General features: G+C 43.6%; 1 protein-coding gene across 2 annotated transcripts in view; it reads left to right on the plus strand.

The window, feature by feature from the left end:
- Window positions 1–23,481, plus strand: part of gjc2 (gap junction protein gamma 2) — a 109,369-nt gene that overhangs the window by 15,116 nt on the left and 70,772 nt on the right. The window contains exon 1 of one of the 2 annotated variants that reach the window (XM_078536683.1): window positions 16,090–16,171. The exons of the other annotated variant lie outside the window; for it this stretch is intronic. The gene's annotated coding sequence lies outside the window, so the exon portion shown is untranslated. Of the gene's footprint in view, window positions 1–16,089; window positions 16,172–23,481 lie in introns of those variants that run through there. 2 annotated transcript variants of the gene reach the window in all.

Genomic DNA, 23,481 nt, shown 5'->3' on the forward strand with positions numbered 1-23,481 from the left:
CCGGGTGTGCGTCACGTTGGGCGGGCCTTAATTGACCCGCCCACGTAAAATGGCGGCGCGCACCCGATTAGGGGCGCCGATCAGGTTCGTGCTCGCTCCCGCACAACCCCCACAACGGGGGGAAATTTCTGCCCTTGTAGATGGTACACACTGCTGCTACTTGTGTCGGCAGTGGAGGGAGTGAATGTTTGTGGATGTGGTGCCAATCAAGCGGGCTGATTTGTCCTTGATGGTGTCAAGCTTCTTGAGTGTTGTGGGAGCTGCACTCATCTGGGCAAGTGGGGCGTACTCCATCACAGTCCTGACTTGTGCCTTGTAGATGGTGGACAGTCTTTGGAGAGTCAGGAGGTGGGTTACTCGTCACACGATTCCTAGCCCCTGACCTGCTCTTGCAGCCACAGTATTTGTGTGGCTAGCCTAGTTCAGTTTCTGGTCAATGGTAACCCCCAGGGTGTTGATAGTGGGGGATTCAGTGATGGTAATGCCATTGAACATCAAGGGACGATGATTGGATTTCCTCTTGTTGGAGATGGTCATTGCCTGACACTTTGTGTGACACAAATGTTACTTGCCACTTGTCAGCCCAAGCCTGGATATTGTCTAGGTCTTGCTGCATTTGGACATGGACTGCTTCTGTATCTGAGGAGTCGCGAATGGTACTGAACATCATGCAATCATCAGCGAACATCCCCACTTCTGATTTTATGATGAAAGGAAGATCATTGATGAAGCAGCTGAAGATGGCTGGGCCGAGGACACTACCCTGAGGAACTCCTGCAATGATGTCCTGGAACTGAGATGACTGACCTCCTACAACCACAGTTATTAATTCAAACTCTCTTCCATTCAAGTAGAGATGAAAGTGTAAGATACCCCATGTGATTGAGAGCCCTTCTCCCTCTGATTTCGAATAACATTGCACTACAGGTATGAGTGATCTGCTTGCCATTGCAACGAGTGATGAGTTACTAGAAGTGCACCTAAGCCAATCGGGCTTGTATCCACAACTAGGTGATTTTCTTCGGGTCGGAATGGACATTTATGCAGCTTGTTGACAACTGCTGTTTGATCTGGTTTACAGCCCATTTGTGTGATGTAGTCTCTTTTGTCAGATAGCGAGGGGGAGCAGATAACATGGCGAGGTTAGGAATGAAGCGACAACAGTATTTGATGAGCCCTGGCAGACTCCGGAGTTCCTGCATGTTTGTAGGATCTGCATCGTTTGCGATGGCTTCAATTTCCTATGGATCAGGTGATACTCCTTCACCGCTGAACACATGACTAAAGAATTTGTTTCTGCTTTCATTGAACATCACTTGCCTTTGTTCAAAGTGAGCTTACATTCTCTAAGACATTGTGGACATTCATATAGGCATGTTGCAAATTTACTAAGTGTGACCGTGGATGAAAATGTTATGTGTACCTTCAAGTCCTTGAAATGAAGGCTGAATCATGTGCTGAAATTGACTCCAAAGTTCAGTTTCTTGTATCGAAAAAGTCCGAAGTTCGTGGCAACTACTCTAAGATGCCTCAATTCTTCTGCAAGATCTGATTGAGGGTAAGTTTGGCAGCTGTTTAACACCATTCACTTAATGATATCATCAATTATTGGTATCAAGTGTCTTTCTCATTACATGGCTTGGTTTGGTGACTGCATATTAACACACATTCTAATCTGGTTCTTGCTCTTGCATTCCTTGATGAATGTCTGGGTGAGACCCAATGCTTTCTGACATGAAATGGTATTCATCGCTGTTGATGCATAACTTGGGGTACATTAGTGTCTGCATGCAATTTGCATGTAACATCTTTCAGTTTGGTGATACCAGTGAAGCAGTCAGCATACAATTCAAGAATGTTGTTGGTATTTGTAGGAAACGCGAATGTGACTGCGATTGTACAAATCTGTTGCTGTGTGGAAACTGATAAACGTGTCACATACTCCAGATATGACATAGAAACAGCATTCATCCTTGTGTCTTTGAATGAGACTGGTGTTTCAAAAGTCTGGAGAACTTTCAGTGGTTTCTCACTGTTGTAATGGAAATATTTTGCTTTCCCTGGTTTGCAGAGAATGGGACAATCCTGAAGTTTGTTGAACATTTTATCTCCTGTGACATTAACAGATGCTCCTGTATCTACGAGATCCTCTACGTCCAAGCAGCCAATGATCACTGTCACACCTGCTGGTTGCTATGTCCAAAAGAGAGTGCAGAAGTATATTCAGGGTTATTCACCTCTACATTGGCTATATTCTCTCCCCATTTTACTGTTGTACGTAAAATGGCATCCTTCTGGTGGTATTGGTCTTAGTTGAGTTTGTTGGTGAGTGACATACACGAGCAAAGTGTTTTTTTTATTTATTCACGGGATATGGGCTTCACTGGCTGAGCCGGCATTTAGTTGCTCTTGATGTTGAGCTGCCTTCTTGAACTGCTGCAGTCCATGTGGTGTAGGATACCCACAGCGCTGTTAATAAGGGAGTTCCAGGATTTTGGTTCACTTTTCCACAGGTTTTACACTGTTTACCAGCAGCGGGGCATCTGTCCAGTGTGGTAAGCGCTGCCACAGTGGAAACACCATTTGGACATGTTGCAGTGGGACTGCTGTTGTTGTTTTTCAGGCGGTTTCCTGGCACATGAACAATGAAGTGTTCACAGGAGTTGAACTTGAAGTGCAGTAGTCACTGTTGCCAGCCTCAACTTCAGTACCCGAGAACTCTGAAAGCGATAGTAATCATTCTGACTCCGGCAGCTCTGACACCTCTCTGTCTTTCTCGAATGGTTTTTGCTGTGGTTGGCTAGAGTGACAACCTTTGATCATTTGTTTTGATTTCATGTTTAACATATTCAGCATCACCAAAGTCACATATGGTGGCTCGTTGCCACAATTGTGTGAAATATTGATCAGTTGTCTCATTTGCTTCTTCCTGAGTACAGCGGAAGACCATTCTTTCATATGATGCATTTTTCTTGGGTGGCAAATAAGTTGTTTTTGCACCTTTTGCTGAGTCATAGCCCTTTTCATCTCGCGCAGGTGTTAGTGTTTCAAAGATATCATCCATTTCTTCAGCTCTATAGTGGAGAAGTAAGGCCCTATTCTTTTGTTATCTGCGATTACAGAATCTGCGAAACGTCGCAGTCACTTTTGCCAACGTGGGAATACAAATGATTGACCTAAATACACGTTAGATGGGACATAGACAATGCCATCTCGATCAGCAATGCAGTGATAGTGTGTGATCAAAGATCCAGTAGTATATCCCTTCCAAAGAAAAACCTCTCTGTATTGATCCAAGATTAATTTTTTGATTGGTTATTTTTGCAAGATCAGTGTGTACACCCGTACAGGCCTTCCTCTTGTTAATCCTGAGCTGGACTGCCTCAATGTGTGCGTGTCTAACACAGCCTCAATATGTTCCCTAAATCTCCAGCTTAAAATGCTGTGGTGTCAGCACAACGTAGATAAATATCTTCCAAAAATTTCGTACCTGAAAGCTGTGTTTCCTATCTTTCACCCTCCTTGTCACCATTGTGAAATTCTTGGGAAGAAACAGTAAGATTCAGTAAGAAGCATTCAGAATCAGAACTGCACATGCTGTTAAACGTGGATTCCTTTATTCTCCTTCCAGACTCCCTCTGCTTTTATATAGATTTAGTAGTCTTAAGTAGACAAAATGTACAACACAATTTTCAATACAGCACACCAGAGACCACATGTTAACCCAGTGGGCCTAATGGGCAACTTCCCTATTTTGAGCACAGCTTGCAGTATTGGTGCATTTGTATTTGGAGAAGTTTGAATTGCCAGCACCTGATTTAACTACTATCACCTCTCCATTGCAATTCTATCCTTGGAGAATTATGTTGAACCAGTTCTTTCATTTGGCTATTTTAGGTCCTTGTGTAGTCTAGGGAAAATAGCTGGGGTGGGGGTGGGTTTGGGTGGTGTCGTGAGGGAGGCAAGCATAAAGGAAACTTTTATTTTGGGGAGAATTTTCTCCCTGTTGCGGGCGTTGGGTGGGAGTGGGCACGGGTGTGGGCGCAGCCGATCGCCGTCCACGATCGGCTGGGCACTGCCATTTTACGTGGGTGGGCCAATTAAGGCCTGCCCAACATGACGTGCGCCCGGAAGCACTGAGCGCTCCATGTGCGGGCGGGAGGAGTAGGCTGAGTCGGGGCCTGTGCTTTTTCACGCATGTGCTCGAAAGAGCGCAGAAATTTCCCCGAGGCACAGAGCTGCCTCAGGGACATTAATTTAAGTTCAGAAAAATTTAATAAAGGAAAAAATAATGTTCAGACATGTCCCCTCATGTGAAACTGTCACATGAGCTGGGACATGTCTATTCATTTTATCAAAAATTTTTTCAAGAATTTAAAAAACCATCATGATACCTCATCCCGCCCGTGGATGAGGTTCCATGAAAAATGCGAAGGCCGCCTGCGCTCTTCGCTGGCCCGCCAACCTTAACGGGCAGCTCAGTTTATTGCTGAAAACATGAATGACATGCGGTGAGGTCGGGACACACGCCCTACATCACAGCATGTCATTTTACATCTCGGAGAGCGGGCCCCACCCCTGCTCGCTGAGCTGAAGATTTTGCCCTTTTTCTTGGCCACGTAGCTTCATGCATGACCATACAGTCGCGACCTGAAATATTCACTATGAAACAAAGGGGTGACTAACTTTAGTCTTCAAATCACTTTTCATTTGCTACTCTCCATTTAGTACAATCTCACTATTGATACTGGATTGCTTCTAAAGAATTAATTATTTAAAAAAAAATCCTAAACAATTAGAAATGCTGAGTGACCTCTGGTCTGGAAGTCAGAAATACATAAAGATACTGAAATTCTTCATTTAATGGAACAGAAGAATGCCTGTCCGTTTTTGTTACTAACAACCCACAAAATTCTCAGAATGCTCGAAACATACATTTTCTGAGGATGTAGTTTCTCTGGTGTGTCCGAGAGAAAACTAAACATTCTCCCATTTTTTCAATAAAACGGATGCCCCCACCTCCCACGCCATGCACTATTCGTGCATATGCTTTCATGAGTTTCATGAGGGGATCTGGGAGTTCATCAGACCATTGAATTTGAGTCTTTTCTTTATTTGTTGAATTACTAAATACTTTAGGTCTCTTGCTCCATGTCAATGAAAATGTGTCTCACAATGAAACCCACACTTTCCATTTGAAAGGAAAAAAACACTTGCATTTATATAGGATCTTGCACAACTCCAGGGCGTTCCAAAGCACTTTACAACTGACTTTTGAAGTGTAGTCATTATTGTGTAGGAAATGCGGCAGCCAATTGGAGCACAGCAAGCTCCCACAAACAGCAAAGTAATAATCACTGGGTATTCTGTTTCTTCGTGATGTTGATTGAGTGATAAATATTGGCCAGAGGGAATAACTCCCCTGCTCTTGCATGGGATCTTTTATGTCCAGCTGAGTGAGCAGATGGGGTCTTGGCTTTGCATAGCTGTGTCTCTCCTTCGGAAGGGAAAATATGGGTTGGGAATGTATTAATGTGTGCAAGGGTTCCCATCGGAGTGTCAGTATTTGCATGGGGTCCTTCATAATTCACATCTCAAACTCACATACTTATCTCTATTCTCAGCCAACTGGAACTCATTCAGAATGCAGCAGCCCATCTCTCATGCACCAAATCCTGCTGTTCTTCCAACCTTGTCCTTCTCCATTGATTTCTCCATATTTAAGTGAACTTATTTCAAGATTCTTTCTTTCACTTTGAAATCCCCCCTTGAGTCACTGTCTATCCCTTTGAGGCATCTCTGTCTTCCCAGTCACAAAACCTTTTTTGAAAAAAAAAGTTCTCTTTCAACAGTTCTTCCCTATCCAACCATGATTCTGACCTCCTTTTTCTTGCTTTTTTATCTTAGTCTCCATTGTGAAATGTTATTCTGTATGTGACGAGGGCTATTAGTTGCTTTGGTGTTAAAAGCCACTGTGTTAGTACAGAGCAGTAACAGGAGCACCCTCTAGTGTTCTCATGAGAGCTGATTTGCTCTTGTTACGATATGCACAGCAATTGTTGACACTGATATCAAATGTGCAACTCCATCTTGGTTATTTTAAATATGCCAATATAAGTTTAATATTACCAAAATAATCAACAACAGATAAATAACAAAAATAAAAATCAAAAATTGCAAATGCTGGTCATCTGAAGCAGGAACAATTTTATTTGTTTAATAGAATCAAAAAAAGGCATTCTTCCTATTGCACCTGTGCTTGTTCTCTGAAAGAGATATGCACTCAGTCTCATTCACCTACCCATTTAATTTTTTTCAAATATTTATCCTCTTTATTGATTATTGACTTCTAGTTGATTGAGTCTGTTATTATTGAGTCTGTTTTCAGTCCTATTTCTGGTAGGGCACCCATGCCCTAACAACCTTATTTCTGAGAAAAATTATCTTAACTCTCCTTTAGTTCTTTTGCTGATCATCTTAAATTGATAACTTTCTAGTTACTGATTAATGAACCTGTGGGAAAGAGCTTTTTCCTGATTTATCTCCTCAAATCCTGTGAAAATCTTGAACATTTTTGTTCTCTTAACCTTTTTTGTTCTAATGAAAAGAGCCCAAATTCTCCTCATAACTAAAGCCTGTTGTAGCTGATTTACTCTTGGGAACCTAAACTCTTTTCATGGTCTTGCCATCCTTCCTATAGAGCTCGTGCTGGACACTCTTTTAACTGTGGCTCAATAAATGATTTATGTATTGTTGCTTTGACAATCAAACGATTTTTTTTTACAGCATTACCAATTTGCTCCCCACTTTTCAAAATTTCTATATCTAACCTCATAAGTATATCTGCTACTCAACTCATTTTAAAGTTTACTGTTTTAATGCCAAAAGGTATTGACTCACATTTCTCTGCATTAAATTTTATTTGATGTCTCCCTGTCCAACTTAGTAACCTGTCTGTGTTTCTTAAGTTCCTTATGGTATTCATTAGCGATCACAGAATCTTTACAGTGCAGAAGGAAGCCATTCGGCCCATCAAGTCTGTACTGGCTCTCTGAAAGAACATTTTACCTAGCCCCTGCCTTATCCCTGTAACCTTGCTTTTCAGATGGCAATCCAATTCTCTCTTGAATACCCCTATCAAACCTACCTCCACCACCCTGTCAGGAAGTTCGTTCCTGACTTCAACCACCCTTTGGGTGAAAAAATATTTCCTCACATCACTTTTACTCCTTTTGCCAATTATTTTGAATCTGTGCCCTCTAGTTCTTGATGTTCCCTTGAACGGGAACAGTTTCTCACTGTTTACCCTGTCCGTACTCGTCAGGATTTTGAATATCTCTATCAAGTCTCCTCTCAGCCTTCTTTTCTCCAAAGTCCCAAACTCTCCAATCTATCCTCATAGCTACAGTTCTTCATCCCTGGGATCATTCTTGTCAATCTCCTCTGTACTCTCTCCAATGCCTTCACATCCTTCCTGAAGTATGGTGCCCAGAACTGGACGCAGTACTCCAGATGAGGCCTAACAAGTGCCTTATACAAGTTCAAACTCTTTCGAGTTATCAACAGTCACAGATTGCAACTCTTTCGAGTACAATCACAGTTCTTGGTTTCCAGGAGTGGGACATGAACCCACAACCCTCTGATTCAAAGGCGAGGGTGCTATGAACTGAGCCACAGCTGACACCTCTTATACAAGTTCAACATGACCTCGTTACTCTTGTACTTAATTACCCTATTAATAAAGCCTAAGATACAATATGCTTTATTAACTGCTCTCACAACATGTCTTGCCATCAATGACTTATGTACAGATACACCGAGGTCCCTCTGTTCCTGCACCTCCTTTGGAGAAGCTCCCTTTATTTTATACTGTCTCACCATATTCTTCCTGCCAAAATGAATCACCTCACACTTCTCTGCACTGAACTTCATCTGCCACTTGTCTGCCCAATCCACCAACATGTCTATGTCCTTTTGAAGTTCATGACTATCCTCATCACAGTTGGCAACGTTTCCAATTTTTATATCAACTGCAAATTTTGAAATCATGCCCTGAACACCACAGTCGAGGTCATTACTATATCAGGAAGAGCGAGTGTCCTAACACTGACTCCTGGGCAACTCCACTACAAACCTTCCTCCAATCTGAAAAACATCCATTAACCACTACTCTTTAGAACCATAGAAAAGTTGGCACAGAACGAGGTCATTCAGCCCATCGTGTCTGCGCTGGCCATAAAAAGAGAAAAAAGAAGCTAGCCGCTCATTTTTAATCCCAGTTTTCAGCACCAGGTCCACAGCCTTGCAGGTTACAGCACTTCAGGTGCATATCCAGGTACCTTTTAAATGATTTGAGCGTTTCAGCCTCAACCACCAATTCAAACAGTAAATTCCAGAAGCCCACCATCCTCTGGGTGAAAAAGGTTTTCTTCATGTCCACTCTAATCCTTCTACCAATCACCTTAAATCTATGCCCCCTGGTAATTGGCCCCTCAGCTAAGGGAAACAGGTCTTTCCTGTCTACGCTATCTAGGCCCGTCATAATTTTGTACACCTTAATTAGGCCACCCCTCAGCCTTCTCTGTCCTCAGGAAAACAACCCTAGCCTATCCAATCTTTCTTCATAGCTGCAATTTTCAAGCCCTGGCAACATTCTTGTAAATCTCCTCTGGACTCTCTCCAGAGCAATTATGTCCTTCCTCTAATGTGGTGACCAGAACTATACACAAAATTCTAGCTGTGGCCTAATCAGCTTCTTATACAGTCCCATCATTACATCCCTGCTTTTGTATTCACTATCTCGTCCAATAGAGGAAAGTATTCCATATGCTTTCTTTACCACCTTATCCACCTGTCCTCCCACTTTCAGGGACCTGTGGACATGCACTCCAAGGTCTCTCACTTCCTGAACACCTCTCAATACCCTCCCATTTATTGAGAATTCTTGCTTTGTTTGCCCTCCCCAAATGCATTACCTCACACTTCTCTGGATTGAATTCCATTTACCACTTTTCCACCCACTCAACCAAACCATCGGTATAATTCTGGAGATGACAGCTATCCTCTTTACCATCAACTACGTGGCCAATTTTTGTGTCATCTGCAAATTTCCCAATCATGCCTCCCACATTTAATTCCAAATCATTAATATATATGACAAACAGCAAGGGCCCCCACAGAACCCTGCGGAATGCCACTGGAAACCGCTTTCCACTCGCAAAAACATCCATCGACCATTACCCTTTGTTTCCTGTCACTGAGCCAATTTTGGATCCAACCTGCCACCTTTTCCTGTATCCTATGGTATCTCATTTTTCTGACCAGTCTGCCATGTGGGACCATGTCAAATACCTTACTAAAATGCACCTAGACAACATCCACTGTACTACCCTCATCAGTCCTCCTTGTTACTTCCTCAAAAAACTCTATTTAGTAAGACACGATCTTCCCCTAACAAAACCATGCTGACTATCCCTGATCAATTCGTGCCTTTCTAAGTGACATTTATTCTGTGTCTCAGAATTGATTCCAATAATTTGCCCACCACTGAAGTCAGACTGACCGGCCTATAATTTTCTGGCCTATCCCTCGCACCCTTTTTAAATATTGGTACATCATTGGCAGACCTCCAATCCTCTGGTACCTCGCATGTATCTAGGGAGGATTGGAAATTGATCCTCAGGGAATTCACTGTTTCCTCCCTGGCTTCCTTTAACAACCTGGGATACAATCCATCCAGCCCTGGTGATTTATCCACCTTCAAGGATGCCAGTCCGTCCAGTACTTACTCTATCTTTATGCTTATTGTGCCTAATATTTCACACCCTTCCTCTCTAACTAGAATGTCTGCATTATCCCTCTCCTTATTGAAGACAGAGACAAAGTACTCATTGAGAACCCTGCCCACATTGCTTTCCCAATTTCCTTTTTTGCTTCACCCCTGTACTTTTTATACTCCTTTAGGCTTTCTACAGTATTAAGCTTTTTGTGACTGTCAGAAGCTTTCTTTTTCTGCTTTATCTTACCCTGTATGCTTCCAGATAACCATGGGGCTCTAGATTTGGCAGTACCACCCTTTGCTTTGTGGGGACATGTCTACACCGTGCCCATAGAATCTCACTTTTGAATACCTCCCACTGATTTGACACTGTTTTCCCTTCTAGTAGCTGTATCCAGTCCACTTTTGCCAGTTCACCTCTCAGCTTTGTAAAGTTCTTCCCCCTCCCTCCAGCTGTGTTGAACTGCTCAATCGTCCTATTCTTATGCTCACTAGCAAGTAGCGCTGGGAGTAATGCTGAGTTAATGCTTTTTAATTCCCTTCCTAACGCTATAAAATCTGCTTTCAGGACCTCACCCCTTTTCCAACCGATGTCATTGGTCCTGCTGTGGACCACGACTTCTGGCTTTTCGCCCTCCCTCAAAAGAATGTCCTGCAACTTTTTTTAAAAATTCATTCATGGGATATGGGTGTCTCTGGCTAGGTCAACATTCTTTTCCCAGCTCTGATTGCCCTCATTTAGAGGGCATTTAAGAGTCAACCACATTGCTGTGGATCTGGAGTCACATGTAGCCTTTCTTTTCTAAAGGACATTAGCAAACCAGATGGGTTTTTACAACAATGGTTTCATGGTCATTATTAGACTTTTAATTCCAGATTTTTTTTTAAAATTCAAATTTCACCATCTGCTATGGTGGGATTTGAACATGGGTCCCCAGAACATTACCCTAGTTTACTATTCCAGCAACAATACCAGTTTGTCACTGCCTCCTCCCTGCTCTGTGACATCTTTGACCCTGGCACTAGGGAGGCAACATACCATCCTGGAGTCACATCTATGGCCGCAGAAACGCCTGTCTGCTCCCCTAACTATGGAATCCCCTACCACTATAGCACTTCCACTCTTCCTCCTCCCCTCCTTGGGAAGAGCAGTGGTTCCTGGGGACACCACTGTTCATATATCTCCAATTCAATAAATATTAAGCGCTGGTCTCTGTTTTCTGCCCTTTAACCAACTTCTTATCTATGTTGCCATATTCATTTTAATGTCTTGTGCTTTAATTTGATTAACACATTTCTTATGTTGTATTTTATCAATGTATTTCGTTTATTTTCACAAAGAATTCAGTTAAATTTGCCAGACAACTTCATGCTGGCTGCCTATAATTAACAATTAGGCTGACAAGTCTCCAAGTGCTTTTTTCTCCCAAGTCCTGATGGGTGGCTAGTGAGATAGTGGATGTGTTGGTGTTAATTTTCCGAAATTCTCTAGATTCTTGAAAGGTTCCATTAGATTGGAAAGTAGCAAATATAACTGTTCTATTCAAGAAGGGAGGGAGGCAGAAAACAGGAAACTATAGGCCAGTTAGTTTGACGTCTGTCATGGGGAAGGTGTTGGAATCGATCATTAAGGAGGTTATAGGTGGGCACTTAGAAAAAGTCAAGGTAATTGGGAAGAGTCAAACTGGTTTTTAAGGGAAATCATGTTTAACCAATTTATTGGAGTTCTTTGAAGAAGTAACATTTGCTGTGGATAAAGGGGAGCCTGAAGACGTACTGTACTTGGATTTCCAGAAGGCATTTGATAAGGTGCCACTTCAAAGGTTATTGCGGAAAATAAAAGTTCATGGTGTAGGAGCTAACATATTAGCATGGGTATAAGATTGGCTGGCTGGCAGAAACGAGACAGTATAAGACCATAAGACATAGGAACAGAAATAGGCCACGCGGCCCATCGAGTCTGCTCCGCCATTCAATGAGATTATGGCTGATCCTCAACTCCACTTTCCTGCCTTTTCCCCATAACCCTTGATTCCCTTACTGATTAAAAATCTGTCAATTTCAGCCTTGAATATACATAACAGCCCAGCCTCTACAGCCCTCTGTGATAAAGAATTCCACAGATTGATTACTCTCTGAGAGAAGAAATTCTTCCTCATCTCTGTTTTAAGTGGGTGCCCCCTTACTCTGAGATTATGCCCTCTGGTCTAGACTCTCCCACAAGGGGAAACAACCTCTAAGGATCTACCCTGTCAAGCCCCCTAACAATCAACACCTCTTTGTCCTTTTGTCTATGACATCTTTTGGCAATCTCCACCTATCACTGGCCTTCTATCCAGCTCTACCTGTCCCACCCCCATTTAAACCAGCTTATATTTCACCTCTTTTCTATTTTTCCTTAGTTGTGATGAAGAGTCATTCGGTCTCGAAACGTTAACTGTATTCCTCTCCACAGATGCTGTCAGACCTGCTGAGTTTTTCCAGATATTTTTGTTTTTGTTTTGGATTTCCAGCATCCACAGTTTTTTGCTTTTAACCCCTAACAATCTTATATGTTTCAATAAGGTCGCCTCTCATTCTTCTAAACTCCAATGAGTACAGGCCCAGCCAACTCAACCTCTCCTCATAAGAAAATCCCCTCATCCCTGGGATCAACCTGGTGAACCTTCTCTGGACTGCCTCCAGTATATCTTTCCTTAGATAAGGGGACCAAAACTGTTCACAGTATTCCAGGAGTATTCTGACTTGTGCCTTATATAGTTTTAGCAAGACTTCCCTATTTTTATACTCCATTCCCTTTGAAATAAAGACCAACATTCCATTTGTCTTATCTATTACCTGCTGAATTTGTATGCTAGCTTTTTGGGATTCATGCACAAGGACCCTCAAACCCTCTGTGCTGCAGCTTTCTTCAGTCTTTCTCCGTTTAAGTAATATTCAGCTCCTCTATTCTTCCTGCCAAAGTGCATAACCCCATAACTTTCCCACATTATATTCCATCTGCCAAGTTTTTGCCCACTCAATTAATCTGTCTGCATTCCTCTGTAGACTCTTGGGGCAGAATTTTGCCCTTGGTGGGCGTGTGGGCCCCACCAGCTCGGTGGCGGGCAGACAGCCGACCCCCGCCGCCAAAACGAAGCCCGCCGCCATTTTGAGTAGGAGGGCCAATTAAGGCCCGCCCAGCGGCCTGCCCGTCAGGAAGCGCATAGCGCTTCCTGTTGGGGGGGAGGGAGGAGGGAATCCCCAGTTGTCAAAGAGCGCTCTTTCGTGCATGCGCGAAAGATCACACTGCTCCCTCAGACTAAGTGCTGTCTCAGGGAGATTAGTGGCACTGTCAAAAACGTAAAAAGTAGAGAAATAAAAATATTATTAACATGTCCCCCTCATGTGACAATGTCACACGAGATGGGACATGTTATTAAATATCACATTACATTTATTAAAGTTTTTGAAAAGGAACATGAAACTTATCAGAAGCCCGCTGGGGCTCCTGGCCTGCCCGCCAGTCTTAAGGCTGGGTGGGCAGGGCCTTTAATTACTTTAATTAGCCTGTCAATGGCCTCAATTGGCCATCGACAGGTCGGCGGGTGGACAGCTGATTTCGCTGTCCGCCCGCCTTCCTAAAAATTTAAAGGGACCGGGATGACGTCGGGGGTTGCTCCCAACGTCATCCAGCGTCATTTTCCCCCCGGTGAATGGGCCCCGCCCCCATATCACTGACGGGAAAATTCTGGCCTTGCTGTCATCCTCATTATTTGCCTTCCCACCTATTTTTGTGTCATCCGCAAACTTGGTGATAGTACATTCATTTCCCTCATCCAAGTCATTAATATATATTGTAAATAATTGTGTACCCAGCACTGATCCCTGTGGCATTCCACTAGTTACAGGTTGCCATCCTGAAAATGACCCCGTATCCCAACTCTCTGCGGAGAATTTTCTGCCTGTCGGGTGGGTGGGCCCGACCCAATCTCTGGTGGGCAGGGAGCCGATCCCCGCTGCAGAAGCGGGCCCCGCCGCCATTTTACATGGGCGGCCCAATTAAGGCCCGCCCAGCGTGACGTCCGGCGGGAAGCGCATAGCGCATAGCGCTTCCCGTGTGGGCGGGGGGGGGGAGATTCCCCAAAAGCGAGAGTATGCCCTTTTGCGCATGCGCACGAAAAAGACTGTTTGGGGGCCTATAGTACATTCCCAGCAATGTGATTGCTCCTTTTTTGTTTTTCAGTTCTACCCATATGGCTTCATTTGAGGAGCCTTCTAAGATGTCATCCCTCCTTACTGCCGTAATTGATTCCTTGATCAATATTGCGATACCTCCTTCCCTGCCTCGCCTGAAGACCCTATATCCTGGAATATTGAGCTGCCTAAATGCTCTGTGCATAAATGGGTCTTTTTCTGATTGGCAGGATATGACGAGTGGAGTCCTGCAGGGGTCTATGCTGGGGCCTCAGCTTTTAACAATTTACATCAATGACTTAGATGAGGGGAGCGAAGGCATGGTAGTTAAATTTGCAAATGACACAAAGATAAGTAGGAAAGTATGTTGCGAGGAGGACGTTATAGATAGGTTGAGTGAGTGGGCAAAAATCTGACATGTAGTATTATATGGGAAAATATGAAATTGTCCACTTTGGCAGGAAGAATAAAAACAGATTATTAAACAGAAAATGACTGAATAATTCCAAGGTGCAGAGGGATCGAGGCGTTCAAGTGCATGAGTCACAAAAAGTTAGTATGCAGATACAGCAAGTAATTAAGAAGGCTAATGGAATGCTATCCTTTATTAGAAGAGGGATTGAACACAAAAGTAAGGATGTTATGCTTCAGTTATACAGGTCATTGGTGAGACAGCATCTTGAATATCGTGTACAGCTTTGGCCTCCTTATTTAAGGAAGGATATAAATTTGTTGGAGGCAGTTCAGAGGAGGTTTACTAGGTTGATACCTGGAATGAGCTGGTTGTCTTATGAGGACAGGTTGAACAGGCTGGGCTTGTTTCTACTGTAGTTTAGAAGAGTGAGGGGGTGACTTGATTGAAGTATATAAGATCCTGAATGGTCTTGACAAGATGGACATGGAAAGGATGTTTCATCTTGTGGGTGAGCCCAGAACTAGGGGACACTGTTAAAATTGGGGGTCACCCTTTTAGGACAGAGATGAGGAGAATTTTTTTCTCTGAAGGTCGTGTGACTTTGGAACTCTCTGCCCCAGAAGGCGGTGGAGGCGGAGTCATTGAATACTTTTAAGGCAGAGGTAGATAGATTCTTGTTAGGCAAGGTTATGTCCTGCCCCCAAAGGTTATTGGGGGTGGATGGCAAACAGACCAGCCATGATCTTATTGGATGGCGAAGCAGGCTTGAGAGCCGAATGGCCTACTTCTGCTCCTATTTTGTATGTTCATATGTATGTTTGTATGTCTATTTATTAATTTATTGGAGGAAGCTTCCCCAAGACTTATGTTAAGTTGACTGGTTTTCCCTGTAGCATCATATTGGAAATAGACCAGTAAACCAGAACCAAATTATCTTGGAAAGAAAATGTGCACTAATAATCTGAACTAGTGAAACCATTATAAAACTAAACTTCTATAAATGTTGTCAAAATTAGTGTTTTTTATTGTATGCCATTTGGAAATTCATTCATGTGGATTGAGGAATGTGAACTTTTGAATAATATTTTTATTATTGTGGAACCTAGGCAAAGGGCCATTGTGCAGTACACCAGGAAGATTGAAAAGTGTAGAAAGAACATGGGGTTAATGACAAAGTAGTGATTAGGAGACAACAAGCTGAGCTTTCAAAATGCTTTCAAAAAGTTAGGTGGAAAGCAAGGTTGAGGGAGGTAAAGAGTCCTGCAGTTCTGACAATCTGGGGAAGAATGGCCTGTTTGAATGGTTTGTTTGAGACCCACTCTCTGTTGGACAGTTCGTATCTACCCACTCGCACTATTTGAAGAGGAACAGGAGAGTTCTCCCTGTGGCCTGAATAATATTCATCCTTCAATCAACATTACTGAAGGAGATGCTTTATTTCATTGCTGTTTATTGGAATTTGCTATGCACAAATTGACTGCCTCATTCCGACATTACAGCAATGACTGCATTTCAAAAGTATTTTGTTGGCTGTAAAGTGCTTTGGGAAGCCCTGAAGCTGTGGGTGGAGATACTTAAATGTAAGTTTTTCTTTCACCTCTTATTTTTGAATTTTCTTTAGGCATATGGATTGGGACCATATTCATCTAGACTTCAGCAGTGTCTCAGCTAATGTTTTAAATAGATGGAAGCAGAAGCCATAAATAACATTTCAAAGGAAAGTGGGTGAATATTTGAAAAAAAAGTGTTAATTGGGCAGAGGAATGGACTAAATATTTAGCTCTTTCAGAGAGCTAACACAGGTGAGATGGCCTGAAAGATTCTATGATTCTGTAATATTTATATATAATTTTTCACAGTGCTAATCGCAATTTTAATCTCCATGACTCATTGATACTGTAATTATAAACTTTTTAAATTAGCAATTAAGACAGCAACTGATTCAGGAAAAGTAATCCATGTGACCCAGAGTGAGCTGTAAGATTGAATGCTGCCATTGATCATGTTTGTTTTACCATAGTGAATCCCAAACCTTTGTGCACTGTGATTCCATTTTAACATTTGAAAATTGCTGTAGCCCTTGGCGGGGGGGTGGGGGGGGCGGCAGGTGGAGGGGGGAAGGATGTGCAAGTGGACAGCAATGGCCTTTTCTACAATTGTTTAGCAGGCACTGATGGGGCCTTGGAGAAAACTATCTTAGGATGTGCCATTCGAATCACAGATAGAAATAAAATCTGTGCGTGCACATCAAAGGGCCATAGAGCTGTTCCCAAGACTGCCCCACCAGAGCCTCCACTCCATGCTTGTCATTGCCACCTTGCTACTTGTGACCCCCCCAATTGTGTGGGGTCATGACCTGTTGTTTGGAAACCCTTGTTTTACCAATATTAAGAGTGCCAAGCAATGAAAAATTGGTATTTAAAAATAAATCATAAAATTCTTGAAATGTATAGCAGGGCAGCTTCTGAAAAGGAAAGGTAAAGCTGGATCCCACTCCCAAGCATTAACCTTTTTCTTTCAGATGGTGGTTATCCTTCTTGCACTTTTTTTCTGTTCAATTATAGCATTATTTGTTAAACATTTAGTACACAAGGATGGTAAGTGAATTAATTGTTAGGTCAGCCAGTCATGGGAAGCTGGGAGCAAGTTGGAGGTTAAGCCCTTGGCGACTTGCCCATTTAGAGGTCAAGCACTTGGCTTCCTGCTCATTCAGGAAACAGAAAGGCATGAGCTAGGGATTTCCTTGGAGCTACTGCTGGGACCTTGTTGGGACTACATGCGTAAGTTGCATTTTCTGCCGCACTTCTGTTAAAGTTACGGCACAGGAGTCGAAGCAGCAGCAAAGAAATTCATGGCTGTGGCCTTGTCAGTATGAGAACTGGTAAGGAATCCAGACTGAGAGTGACAGGTCTCTTATTTAAGGTCAGAGCCAACCAGTTTCAGGAAATGCTCTTGTTAGAAGAGTCCAATTATATGCTAACAAAGAATTGGGATATTTGTTATTTTTGTAATAAGAAATGTATGGCATTAAGTCAAAATAATGCGAGATTTACTAAAAATGTTATTCTGTTTGTAAAAACTCACACAGCCATTTCCAGCAGTATTTAAAATGTTACTCAGATCAGGTTTTAGAGACCATTCACTTATGCAGTTAAAGTACCTCAAATCCGGCTACCTGAAAACTAGTAGTATCTGAAAACCGGGCATTTTATCCCGTGTTCCAGTGAACCTTGACCCCACCGACCTGCCTCAGAAAAGCTAGGGAGTTGGCAAGTACTGACTGGCTTCGCACGCCTGACATTTCCCACTCTCCATCAAACCTTGACATCACTGACCCAGTGCAGATGTGGCAGAGACGATTGAACTCACCCAGCAAGAACAAAAGACTACTGCAGAATTCAATGGGGTAGAATATTTAGCTACATGCTGGGATCAGGGCATATGCCTATCCTTGCTACAGCACAGGGTACCTGTATTGAGTTTTGATGTCATTGAAGCCACCCAAATAGAAGCCCACAGGTAAATTCAAACACTGCACTTGATTCCCAAAAGCCTTTAAATTCCATGGGCATTGGTTGTCTTTTTGCAGCTGGCTCAAGTCAGTTCAAAGAGAGTTATTAAGAGGACTGTACAATCTTTCAGGAATAAAAAGGAAATTGTTTTCAGTTACAACAGGGTATTTTTAACATCATTTCAGTTTGATTGATCTTTTCTCATATTAAACATGGTGCGCTACTGTAGGGAAGTGGGGGAGGCATGAAAGACTTATTAAATCCAATGTGCGAGAAATGAATTAATATCAGCAGCAACATGGCTGTTAGAGTTTGGAGACAAGCTCTCTCCTGCAAACTTGGACTATGACTTCTCAGAAATCCATCATAATTGGTTGAACTGCACTACAGTCAAATCCATGGCTTGACTAAAATCCTTATCAAACACTTGTGTTCGGTGGATCACTCAGTGCAGATCCCTCCAACCGTACCTTTATCATTAAAGATGGTTATTTCTGTGCTGAGTCTTGGAAGGTACGAGCGAGTACAGTTTGCCTTTGGTAAGTTTCTTTCCCCCTCTATGGGCACATTGCTCACATTGTCTGAAGAACCATTAAAGGCGGAGCGATATGGGTTTTTTTTAATTCATTCATGGGATGTGGGCATTGCTGGCTAGGCCAGTATTTATTGCCCATTCCTAATTGCCCTTGAGAAGGTGATAGTGAGCTGAGGTGGTGAGGTGATGGGTTACATGAAATGATAAGCAGTAGCAAGTGACTGTCATCACAGTACAGGTTGTGATTTTGAGTGTGCTGGGGGGTGGTTTGGGTATGATGGGGGCGGGGGGAGGAGCGGAGTGGTGGTGGTGGTACGCGGGTGTGTGTTAAATAGAAAGAAAAGAAAGATAACCAAACACCCTGCTGTGCATGGCCTCCAGTTTGGTCATTCCTACTTCTGATGAAGAGTCATACGGACTCAAAGCGTTAACTGTGTTCCTCTCCACAGATGCTGTCAGACCTGCTGAGTTTTTGCAGCTATTTTTGTTTTTGTTTGGTCGTTCCTACTGTTGTGTGACCTTTCTCTGCTAATGATGCCGATAAAAGTGTGCTGTATCGGTGTTATGAGTTTGCAGGACCACGTCCTGATGGTGAAATTTGCCTTCGGTTGTGAGCTAACTTCTCCCAGAAAGAAAGACAAAAAGCTAGCATTTTTCCCGTTGAAGGTTTTTGAAAATGTAAAAGACAGCTTAACATGTGAGAAGAAGAAACAGCAAGTGTGACCAAGAGAGAGAAATAGTTGCATGAACCAGTATACCTATCAGGTCTGTAAAACTCACCTGAGGTTTGGGCAGACTGTCTTTTGCAATTTCTCCTCATCCTCAACCTCCCTGAGGGGAAAAAAATGGCAATTGTCGCATGCTTACAGTGCTCAAAACAATTTACAAGCTCTTTCAAATATTACAATGTGAAGAATTAAGCAACTGAAAAAATTATGGAAGCTAAGCCAAAAATAAAAGTGTAGTTATGGATCATCTGCATGACCTGCAGGATAGGTGGGTTGCAAATTAGTGCTTAAATGAGGCTTTGATGCACTGTCTGCAAGTGCACTGCAGCCGGGCATTAAAAAACAATGGATGGAATCTTGTGCCCTCCCCATAGCGAATTTGGTGGTGGGGGGGGTGCATTTAATCAGGTGGGATGGCGGGCAGGTAGTGATCCCTCCAGCTCCCCACCTCCACCCCGATTTAAGGCCGTGGCAGAAAAGCCCGTGGATAGCCTTCCCACCTCACAGACAATTAAGGCCCTTGAATACTAAAGAGCATATGAATTAGGAACAGGAGTAGGCCATTCGGCCCCTTGAGCCTGCTCTGCCTTTAATGCCGACTTCAAGGCCCCATCCCCCTCAGGCAGGTGGCTCGCCATGAGGGGAGCACAACAAGCAAACACATCGGGCTCATAGTGGGGGAGCCCTCGTTCAAAGGCACTCAGTGCCTGATTGAGGGACCTGGCATTGGGAAGGGGGCATGCTCAGAGCCAACCGCCTGGCGCCTGCCCTGCCCTGCAACCACCACCCCACTCCTCGTTCCCGCCATCACTCACCTGAGCCTGGGTCCCTCCTCAATCAGAAGCCTCAGATGGGTGTTGTACTGGCAGCAGCCACGGCCTCCTGGGTGGTGCTGCTAAGTACAGAAGACTTGCCGGCCTCTGTCCATCGCACGCATCTTGGTGGATGGGTCTTCTGACCCAGGGTCCTTGATTCCGGGGAAGGCCCGCCACTGGCCTGTTAAATGCCTGAGTGGCACAAGATGAGGTGGGCCTTCGGCAAAAGAGGTGGCTGAGACCCGAAGTGTCCTCCACAAGTTTCCGTCCTATAAGCCAGCAACTTCTGCGCCAGTCACATTTACACCGTTGCATCCATTGCAAAATTACCCCTGATATTCAGAATGCTGATCAGATCGAAAATAATAAATGTCAGCAAATATTCTAGAATCTGTTGCTACTTAGATCAGCTGTTCTCATATGGCTTGTTAAGACTTTACATTCGCATAAGAATTGCTCACTTCAAACTTGATTCAGCTTGTTCACTCAACAGTATGTAATATTTCTTGTTTAAAAAATTGCACCTACAGCCAAATGTGATTGCCAACTTTTGGTAAGTTGTACAACCTGTGCTTTTAAGTGCAAGCATAGTATTAAACTTTGAAGACTGTGGCAGCATTTATGCAAGAAAATTAAAATGATTGAGATAATAGGCACCTGGGAGAAATTGCATGGTATTACTTAGATTGAGCCTCAGATTCAGATAGCTTAAATATAGGAAAATTGGCACCTGGAAGTGATTACTGTGCAGTAAGGTCAAATGATGTAAGAAACTGTGAGAGCAAAGCTGTAAACTTCATCTGAACTCCTTCTACAGATTGAGTTGTTATGTTGTTGGCATATAAGGCATCAATCAGTCAGGCCCTTCTGGAGTTCTGTTTACAGTTCTGATCACCTAATCATATGAAGAATATTATTGAGCTTGAATGGATGTATAAACCACCATCCAACCATCTTAAAACTATGATTAACTGCAATTTTTTCAGATAGACTTATTTTTGCATGAATTAATTTAAATCCAATTCAGTAACAAGCATCTTCATGTCTTAAAGAAAGGATATGTTGTCTCAAAGGAAGAATGTAAAGTCAATGGAAAAGATGCAGTGTAGATTGACAGGATGTTACCAAGTATGAAGGCTTATGGTTACGAGGACAGGCTTGACAGATTAGATTTGAAAAAAGGAATATTAAAGGTTGTGCGGAGCATGCAAGAGAGTGACATTAGGCAGTTAGCTAACATGTGGAAAACATGTGCAGACCTGATGGGCAGAATGTCCTGTTTCTTTGCCATAACAATCTTTGATTCTAAAGTCACCCCTATTCCTGCAAGGCCACAAAGCTAGCACGTGGAAAGCTCATGTAGAACCAAACTTATGCACATGTGGTAATTTCACCAGTTTACAGCAGTTAGATAGTGAAGAATGGTGTTCCTCATCTGTAAATAGTATTTTGAGATTATTTTTTTCATTATTCATGGGATGTGGGTGTCGATGACAAGGTTATCATTTGTTGCCCATCCCTGATTGCCCTTGAACTGAATGGCTTTTTAGACCATTTCAGAGAGCAGTCTAGAGTCAACCACATTGCTGTGAATCTGGAGTCACATGTAGGCCAGACTAGGTAAGGATGGCAGATTTTCTTCCCTAAAGTGCAGTAATGAACCAGATGGATTTTTACAACAATCGATGATAGTTTCATGGTCACCATTACTGAACTGAGACCAGCATTCAATTCCAGCTTAATTAATTTTTTCTAACTTCCACCAGCTGCTATGGTAGTATTTGAACACGTGTCCACAGAACATTAGCCTGGGCCTCTGAATTACTAGTTCAGTAACATTACCACTACCCCACCATCTCCCCACAAAAATAACATGAAATATGTTGGGCTAAAAATTTGTTTGCAGCCATTTTAAGGCACAGCCATCATGATTCACCTATGCCTGGTCCCGTTGAGGAAAGAAGAATGTAAGCTTTATGCTGCATCCTCATTTTCCAATTCTAGCGTGCAGCTGTGCGCGACCATGCTGCTGGCTGGCTGCAAGCTCAACAGGGTGCCAATAGCATGCAAGGTTCCAGCTAGCCTCCATCTCTCAAGGCAGCCTGCCCCTCTTAATAGAGTGCTGCACTGACTGAAAGGAAATGACATTTGACTGCCTCTACCGCAGTTGTCTACAATTGGAGTAAAGCACCAGGGCAGAGAAATAACTACCAGATTCACATTGCGACCTATTGCTTTCCATCCCAACCACTACATCCCCCCTTACACTTCCCTAGCCCTCCTGATTATACTGATTATCTGCCTCAGATACTCAAGAACTGCTGCCTGCCTAGCTAGGGCACCAAAGGAGGAAGAAAGAGACCAACACCACACCACTGATGAAGGTTAATATGGCAAGCGACAGGGAGGTTTGGGTCTTTCTTGCGGACAGACCGCAGGTGTTCTGCAAAGTGGTCGCCCAGTTTGCATTTGGTCTCTCCAATGTAGAGGAGACCGCATTGGGAGCAACGAATGCAGTAGACTAAGTTGGGGGAAATGCAAGTGAAAGGCTGCTTCACTTGAAAGGAGTGTTTGGGCCCTTGGACGGTGAGGAGAGAGGAAGTGAAGGGGCAGGTGTTGCATCTTTTGCGTTTGCGTGGGGAGGTGCCATAGGTGAGGGTTGAGGAGTAGGGGGTGATGGAGGAGTGGACCAGGGTGTCCCGGAGGGAACGATCCCTACGGAATGCCTCCGGGGGGGGTGAAGGGAAGATGTGTTTGGTGGTGGCATCATGCTGGAGTTGGCGGAAATGGCGGAGGATGATCCTTTGAATGCGGAGGCTGGTGGGGTGATAAGTGAGGACAAGGGGGACCCTATCATGTTTCTGAGAGGGAGGAGAAGGCGTGAGGGCGGATGCACGGGAGATGGGCCGGACACGGTTGAGGGCCCTGACAACGACCGTGGGTGGAAAACCTCGGTTAAAGAAGAAGGAGGACATGTCAGAGGAACTGTTTTTGAAGGTAGCGTCATCAGAACAGATGCGACGGAGGCGAAGGAACTGAGAGAATGGGATGGAGTCCTTACATGAAGCGGGGTGTGAGGAGCTGTAGTTGAGGTAGCTGTGGGAGTCGGTAGGCTTGTAATGGATATTGATGGACAGTCTATCACCAGAAATTGAGACAGAGAGGTCAAGGAAGGGAAGGGAAGTGTCAGATATGGACCATGTGAAAATGATGGAGGGGTGGAGATTGGAAGCAAAATTAATAAATTTTTCCAGGTCCTGACGAGAGCATGAAGCAGCACCGAAGTAATCATCGATGTACCGGAGAAAGAGTTGTGGGAGGGGGCCGGAGTAGGACTGGAACAAGGAATGTTCCACATACCCCATAAAGAGACAGGCATAGCTGGGGCCCATGCCCCATGCGGGTACCCATAGCCACACCTTTTATTTGGAGGAACTGAGAGGAGTTAAAGGAGAAATTGTTCAGTGTGAGAACAAGTTCAGCCAGACGGAGGAGAGTAGTGGTGGATGGGGATTGTTCGGG

The sequence above is a fragment of the Cetorhinus maximus genome, chromosome 3, assembly GCF_964194155.1.
Source record: "Cetorhinus maximus chromosome 3, sCetMax3.hap1.1, whole genome shotgun sequence".
NCBI lineage: Eukaryota > Metazoa > Chordata > Chondrichthyes > Lamniformes > Cetorhinidae > Cetorhinus > Cetorhinus maximus.